Below are 8,452 nucleotides of genomic sequence, written 5' to 3'. Positions count from 1 at the left end.
GAATGAATGAATGAATGAATGGTGCCTGTGTATTCCAGTAACATCCCACGACCCAGCTAGAAGCCCTCGAGGACCCAGCAACCCTTCTGTGGACACAGTTGGGAGCAACGTGATTCTGCCTGTATTACCATTATTTGTGAATTTCTTTCCGTCCTCATTCCACCGTCTCATTAGAGAATACTACTTACCAGGAACAGGAGGGCTTTCTCTTTATTGTTTCCCTCTCAGAACCTAGCTCTGTACCCTGCACATCACGGGTATCAAATATGTGTAAAAACAAATTGAAAATGAAAGGGCAGGCTAGCAAACAGGGTAATTCGACAAATATTGAAATGCACTGTTTTCGCTTCTGCATTTGACCAATTACTGGGAGAAGAACAAGGCTGAGACGCACAAGGACCCTACGCCTCCTGCAGAGAGACCTGTGTGACTGCAGACCCTGCAGGACTACCAGCAATCCTGGAGCAGCGCAGCATTGCGTAGGGCAGGGCTAGGGCGGGGTGTGTCGTGTTCAGTGGAAGAGCTGGAGAAAACTCCGCGAAGAAAAACAAACGGAAAGGTATGACCCCTGCAACGACAAAAGCCCCTCCTCTGCGTCTCTGACAAATCTCAAGTGAGTTGGACAATCATTTTTTTTTTTTTAATAGAAAAGAATCTGGCTCTATTCTAACATAAGCAGTATTGAGAGTCTTCTCTGAAGTTCTTTTTCTGATGGACCAAAAATGATGTGCTGGGGACCTCGCCCGTGCCACCCGTGCTCTAGCAGGTGAGATCTGGGTGGGGGGTGGAGGTGCTGGCAGTTTTCCAGGCTGGCCATGTGGGAGGCTGGAAGCAAGGGAAACGTGGAGCAGCAGAAATCCCATCACCAGGCTCTTGGCAGTAGAAGGCGAATGCCCCCACATTCTCTATGTTCTCAATAAGAATTTGAATTATTTAGCTCAATATCATCTTCTGTTTTGCAGTGAAATCTAGTCAAAGCTAGTTTAAAATTGAATTTCTTTCTCCTTTGCTGGGATGAAAATTCACAGTGTCATTTCATTCTGGTCAGGTCACTGGTTCTGCCAAAAAGCAGTCTCGCTCTCTAGAAATCAGCCTTTCCTTTCTTCTTCCAGTGTGGACCGTTGCCTCATCCTTCACAACCTAGGCAGACATTTCTGTGTGTTTAGTGATGGAAAAGCTGAGTGGGCTCAAATGAGACCCAAAATGAGAAAGGAAAGCAGACTAACCTCTAAAATAGAGAAATAATTTAGGATACAACTAATTATGCATAGGCAGACTGTCAGAAAAAAGGACCTTGATACACACGCACACATTTATGCATATATATGTTATATATGTATATGTATATGTATATATATATATATATATATATATGTACACACACACACACGTCTATGTGTGTGTTACACATTCTTCTAGGCACATTTAATCAGTGGCATGATTTGTTTTCAAAATGGCTTTGAGGCACCTATGATTATAATGAAAGTCAGTATAGCCCAGCGCTGGGATCAGAGCACTTTTCTGGGAATGCACCAGGTAGTAAATATTTTAGATTTTGTGAGCCATAGGATCTCCCTTTCGATTACTCAACTCTGTTGTTATAGAGCAAAAGCAACCTGTTATACATGATGTGTCAATGAATGGTTATGGCTGTGTTCCAATAAAACTTTATTTGAAAAGACAGACAGCTGGCAAGGTTTGATTCAGAAGCCATCACTGGCTGATTCCTCAGGTAGTGGGGAAAAGCGTAGATTCAGAGGCATGTTAGCAAGGATGTGGTGAAATTGGAGCCCTCAGACATTGCTGGTGGAAATGTAAAATGGTGTAGCTGCTTTCCAAAACATCATTCTTCAAAATGTTAAAAACAGTGTTCCCATATGACCCAGAAATTCCACTCCTGGGTGTATACTCAACAGAAAGGTACACAAGTGTCCACACAAACACTCATGCATGAATACTTACAGCAGCATTATTTCTGATGGCCAAAAAGTGAGAAAACCCACATTGCCATCTGATGAATGGATAAATAAAATGTGTATAATTATACAAGGGCAATTTCTTTTTATTACATGGCAATAAAAAGGAGTGAAGTGCAGGCTTTACAATATGGTTGCTCCTTGAAAGCAAGGTGAAAGGAACAGGTCACAAAAGACTCCGTGTTGTATGATTGCATTTACGTAAAATGTTCAGAATAGGAAAATCTATAAAGACCAAAAGTAGGGTAGTGATTGCCTGGGGCTGGGATAAATGGGTAAATGACCATTAATAGGTATGAGGCTTCTTTTGGGGAGTGATGAAGATGTTAGAAAATTAGATTAATGATCACACTACTGTGAGAATATATTAAAAGTCACCAAATCGTATTTTTAAATGGAAGTTTGGGTATAGGTGAATTATACATCAATAAACCTGTTGTTTAAACAGTGCGTACTGTCGACAGGACTTATCACTGATGATGTCAACCCATCAGCTAGCCTGTGTCTCCTCTGTAAATCACCTTTTCACTTCTATGCATGCCCTACTCGTGGGAAGCAATTCCCTAAGCAAGGGGTGGAGAGTTAAGCTCCACTCCTTTGAGAGAAGAGTAATGGTGTAAGTTCCTTGGAATCCTGTATGGGAGATTTCTCTCTCATTTTCTTCATTCAATAATTTTGTATGAGTATGAACTCATGGATATCTATTTTTTATTCTTAGATATAATCCAACACTAGATTATTCTTTGTCACTCAAATTGTTCCAGCTTTGGTTATTGGGAATCCTTTCAGGTTGGGGTTTATGTAATTATAAATAAATTATTTCTTTACAATAACAATTAACATTGACCTGAACAGATTTGAAAACAAAAACAAAAACAAAAACAAAAACAAAAACAAAAAAAACAGCCAATTTCAAATGTTTTGATTCAGTGAAGAGAAGAGACCTTTCATGTGTGCACCAGAAAGTGGCCGTTGAGACTTCTCTGAGTGGTGAGACCAGCGCCTGGCCAAGACTAAGGCCATCTTGAAGTGAGTGTTTGACCCCTACACACCAATTAGTTCCTCAGAAACAATACCTGTGGCATAGACAACCCCTATAAAGACGCTTGTTTAACCTCCCCACTGGTCAGCAGTTTCACAAAACGGTCTGGTGCGCCAGTCTCATGAAAGCTTGCTCTACAGAAACAGTGCTTTCTGGATGACAGCTGCGGGAAGCCACCGTCTCCACCCCCAGACACGATTCTGTTCGTGAGTCCCTGTTCAGTGCTCCTTTCTGAGCGTCTGGATTGTCAGCCTCTTCCCCTGGCCTCTCTGCATCCCCAGGCTTTGGCGGGGGGGCTTGCCTGGGTCTGCCCGCTGGAACACAGGGAGTTTCTTGGCATGGGTGGGGAGTGTTGGCAGTGAACCTGGGCATCGATTAGGAGTCTCATCTCCATGTTGTTCCTCATAAGACTAAGTCTAACGTGCAGATAAAAGATATCAATGCCCCCAAATGCAAGTGTCTGATTTCTGCGGTCACCTTGTTAATGCCCAGGCAGAGACTTCTACGCCTCCAGACCCCTGCCTGCACCCTGTCCTCCTCTCCCCACTCTGCAGGTCGTGAAAATCGGCCTTTTCGGCCTGGATGTCAATTGTAATGACGACTGTTGGGTAAATTGGATAATGGTTAGGACAATGAATTTCACCGGGTTGTCTCTGAGTTTCGAGTGTTTTTGATATTTGCATCTTTTAATTCTGCCCTGTGTAGCAACCGGTATGCTTAGGGTAGCTTTAAAAGGGATCTCCTGGACGGAAATTCATTCCAAAATAGCACTTCTGTGTGAAGGTTCGCTCCGTTCTGCTCGCGGGAGCACAGTGCCCTCTGGGGAGCACGGGCCGGCTCCCCGTGTTGCCTTCTTTCTACAAGCCACTGGCCAGCTGATGAGACACTGCGCCCCTGTCAGGGCGGGCTCCCACCTCAGCTGTCCCTCTGTGCCCAGGAAGGGGACGGCCAAATGCCAGCCGAAGCTTGTCCCCGGGACCCTGCCAGTGTGGCAGTCACAAAACGGTGCGAGCTTCGGCCACACAGAACCTGCAGGTGCCCCCTGGGGCGCACGAGGAGCCGGGGTCTGGGAGTGAGCGCGTCCTCCTCCACTTCCCAGTGTGTGTGTGCATGTGCTTCCTGTGTGTGTGTTTCATGTGTCTTTCATGTGTGTTTTATGCATGTTTGTTTTTTGTGTGTATTTCACGTGGGTTGTGTTTTGTGTGCATGTTTCACGTGTGTTGTGTGTGTTTTTTCTGTGTGTTTCGTGTGTGTGTTTCATGTCTTTCATGTGTTTTATGCGTGTTTATTTCATGTGTGTTGTTTGTGTGCATGTTTCACTTGTATGTGTATGTTTTCTGTTTTCGTGTGTGTTTCATGTGTGTGTGTTGTTTCATGTATGTGTGTGTTTTGTGTTTCATGTATGTGTATTTGCGTTGTGTGTTTCATGTGCATGCGTGTGTTTTGTGTGCGTTTCATGTGTGTTTGTGTTCATGTTTCATATGTGTATGTGTATGTTGTGTTATGTGTGTTTCATGCATGTGAATGTTTTATATGTGCTTGTGTTGTGTGTGTGTTGTCATGTGTGTGTTGGGTAGTGGGTATATTTATTTATTTTTGTTTTCACTAAGCCTTCCGTATTCAAATGTTTATGTTTGTTTGTTTTAAAAATACAATACAGCCTTAACAAGGCCTTGTGGGCTCAAGAGTGGAGATGCCGTTCCCCAGTTCATGAGGGAAGAGGTGAAGGAGCTGAGTGAGCAGGGGTGGGGCTGCGGGGAAGGCAGCAGCAGTGCAGAGGAAGCCGCAGAGGGCCCGAGCAGCCGGGAGCCCAGCAGAAGGCCGTGCCCCGGGCACCGTGGACCTGGCCCTGGGGCTTAAGCTGGGCGGTCAGTGCAGGAGCCAGGGCCCAGAGATGGGCCCAGAGCATCTGGTGGAAGGGCGAACCTGCCGTCCAGGGACCAGATATTTACAACAGTTATATTTGAAAAGGAAAGCATAATTGCATGGAAGTAGTTTATTTGATTTAATGTTCCCAGATATTATATATACATAGGATTTGTTTAAACAGACTATAATTAAGTGGTTCTGCCCATCTGCTGAGTCAAAAATGCAACAAAGAGAGGTATAAAAGCGCCACCTAGTGGGGAAATGGAATTACTAGCAAATTTGTCTTTTTTTTCCACCTGTAAAACACAGTCACGTGGACTGTTATAAAGGGATTAATAATAATATCTTACTTTCACAGTGTTGGTAAGAAGGGCAGCCCACCGCATGGTGCACGGCACACATCAGGATCCCTAGAGACGTGAGTATGGTGATAGTCTCATCTGTATTCTAGTTCTTATTCTTGTTAATCAAGATGATATTATTAACTATAGCAATCGCTGCTGGTTGGACCCACTGCATTTTATGTCAATGTGATTCATTTAACAGGCTGTTCACTTAACTGTAGAATGTCCATCTTAACTCTTTTTGGATGGAATTAAATGATAATGACATAAGTGACGTTCTTAAGATCATGCCTTCTGTGGGTTTGTTAATTAGGCTTCACATTCACATAATTGTTAATATGTCCATATTCACTATTCCTAGATGCTGTACTGGAAGCTGCTGGGGGTCAGAGGAAGCAGGAAGGACAACCACAGGCCCTGGCTCTGAGGATGGCAGCCTCCCTCCCTCAGCAGTGAGGGCAGACAGACAGCAATACGACAAAAGGTGCCTTTCAGTGATAAGTGTGGCGTCTCAGAAACATGATTCTTTCTCATATGTAAGAAGCAGCAAAGAGACAGAGGCCTGACAGAAGAACTGCTATTCCTCGAACTCTACTACCCAACCGCCCTTCACATTGAAACTGGCCCCTAAAGAACTGAGGCTCAGAAGACCCACGTTTTCTGGGCTCAGCATCCGCCCTAACTGGCCGTGTGAGCAGGGAGAGGTCACATCCCCACCCAGAGCTTCATTTCTGTGGAATGATGGCCAAAGTCTCTTTCAGCTCTAACAGTTTATGGTCTCAAACAATTAACATACCAAATAGCGTCTTCCATGGGTCCTGTTACTTCCTTACTATGAGCACTTTGATCTATGCCAAAAGTCAAAGCAGTAGATTTGACTGGAGACCAGAGCCACTTTGAACTTGTCATCTTATTCTGATCGGCAGAGGTAGCAACTCTCTTCACATGAGGTTTTTATTTTTATTTTTTTGGTGGTGGTTGTTTTGAGATGAGGACTCACTATGATAAAATATTAATTTGCTCAATTACATAAATGTTTCTGAGGGAGTCACTTTTTGTCTTGATTTTTTCTTTACTACTTTCCAGTTCTAATAGTGCAGATAATTATTTCAAATGGTGGCAGCAGAAACTTACCAAAAAACCCCCCAAACCCATAGTTCTGTGTGTGTTTGACAGTGTTTTCCACGGAATGACAAAGGTTTTCTGGTCTGTATTGTTTGTTAAGGTGCCTTCCCATCCAAACTCACGGGAGCCATTCTGACTGCCATTTTGACGGTGTCTGAGCATTGAAGGGACCCACACAGTCATCACAGGGTGTGAAATTTTCCACCTGTGCACAGCATTGTCCTTTGAAAGTTATGGGTGGTTACAAAGCATGCCCATGTTTTCTGGGGAGTGCTAGGTGCAGCAGAAAAGCTGCATCCACACATAGAAGATAAACTTTGACACCTCTCTGGGTAGATGAGGTAAGACAAACACATACGCGAACAATTCTCTCCATCAGCAAGTCTAGCGTACGCTGTTACATCTGTAAAACAATTGCCTGGTAGCAAGGCCAACAGAGAGGGAAGTCGCTTGTTAAATACTCTCTTGTGCCAGTGACTGTGGGAGGCATTTGGAATAGAGCCTCCTCTCTGCAAGTTAGACTTGAATGGGAAATGACAGTAAGCTGTATACTATGTGCCACATATAGAACACGCTGCATAACAGCAGTTTGGGCTCTTAACCAGTATTACTCGTTTCCTTATGAGAAAGGGAGAAGAAATGAGGGAGAGGGCCGAGTGGAGAAGGAGGCAGCTGAGGATCGAAGAAGAGAAGAGGCAGGGTCCCCTGCCAACACCGTGGTTCCAGCATTACAGCCTCCAGGGCCATGGGGGACACGTCTGTGCGATTCAGCCACCCTGGGGGGCTGTGGTGATATGTACAGAATCCGCAGGAAAGTAACACAGCATCAAAGATGAGGAAACCCCGGGGACGCTACAGGCAGTGAAGCTGGAGGGCCTGAGTCTTACAGGTATCAAAAGTGGTCGTTTTCATTTTCATTCTGTCTCTCAAACACACACACACACACACACACACACACACACACACACACACACACACACGGACATTCCTAATTGAAGAATTGCTCTAAATGGTTATTTTTGGTTCATGGGATTGCCTTGGAAAAGGAAGAAATGTTCTCCTAAAGGAAGCCTGGCCTGCCGTGATGAATGATCACGTGTGTATACAACACGTGAGAAGCAGGTCGGAGAGTTGCAGTGGGCTCAGGGTGCACGCTGGGAAGCAGTGATACTGTGGCCACCACCTCTGCCTGGACAAAGGGCAGCCGTCCTGGGTGACAGGTGGTCTCACAGACATCTTGTGGAAAGGACGTTCAAAGAGAAGGTTGCCCTGACCCCACGTTAACTGCTGCTCCCTCCGTGCCATCAGGAAATTCTCTACATGTGAGCTCTGGGACACTGCTGGCTGGAATGTTGAGAATCCCGTCGCACGAGCAGAGGGAAAGACCCGTTCTGATGGAGCCTGGTGACGGAAATGGAAAATCACAGAACAAAGCAGGACGAAGGGAGAAGGAGACCCGAGCAGGCGGACATGTCCCTTAGCCACATGGCGGACATCTCCTCCGACGATCTCACGAGGCAGGACAACAGCTAAGGCCCTAAGTGGGTCATGGATAGTGTCAGTTTATGATTTCACTAGGCTTTATTAAATGTATGATTCTCATTCCAAAGTTGAGTTTCCCTCTTTAGAGTGTAGAGCGATGGCCACCTCCTGGTGCCCCGGGTACCGCAGGTGAGAAGCACAGCGTTCATCACAAGCGTGGCGTCATTGCTGGCTGGCCAGAAGCACTGCTCGTGTCAGAAAGTGAGCCAGCCCTGGAGGGACTCCCAGACAGCCTTTCTCTGAGGGTTCAGGATCAAAACTACTCCAGAAAATTTCCAACTTTCAAAATGGGAAAAAACCAAAACTGGGTCCCGTAGAATAGCATGGCAACGCGTGTCCAGTGAATGTCAATTGCATTTCGTTGGATCGGGGTTGTGATCAGTAGCCCGAGTCCTGGCACACAGGACATTTCCACTGAAGGTCATGAAAACCCACTGCGTGCCAGCTTGCACGTGAAAGGGGCCGTTGCCAGGGAAGAGGAAAGCCCAGAGCTGGTGTGAACCTCAGACTCTCTATCCGGGCATCAGTGGCCTTGGTTAGCTTTTCATGATTAG

General features: G+C 45.4%; 1 long non-coding RNA gene across 1 annotated transcript; it reads left to right on the top strand.

Annotated features, from left to right (window-relative positions):
• Positions 1-2,925: 2,925 nt before the first annotated feature.
• LOC141584042 (uncharacterized) lies at positions 2,926-6,263 on the top strand. The gene is made up of 3 exons (XR_012516944.1): positions 2,926-3,005; positions 5,246-5,305; positions 5,593-6,263. It is a non-coding gene; the product is annotated as an uncharacterized LOC141584042 (long non-coding RNA).
• The last annotated feature ends 2,189 nt before the right edge of the window (positions 6,264-8,452 follow it).

The sequence above is a fragment of the Saimiri boliviensis genome, chromosome 3 (assembly GCF_048565385.1).
Source record: "Saimiri boliviensis isolate mSaiBol1 chromosome 3, mSaiBol1.pri, whole genome shotgun sequence".
Classification (NCBI taxonomy): Eukaryota; Metazoa; Chordata; class Mammalia; order Primates; family Cebidae; genus Saimiri; species Saimiri boliviensis.
Note: the sequence above shows the minus strand (reverse complement) of the source record. Positions and strands in the feature narration are given on the sequence as shown.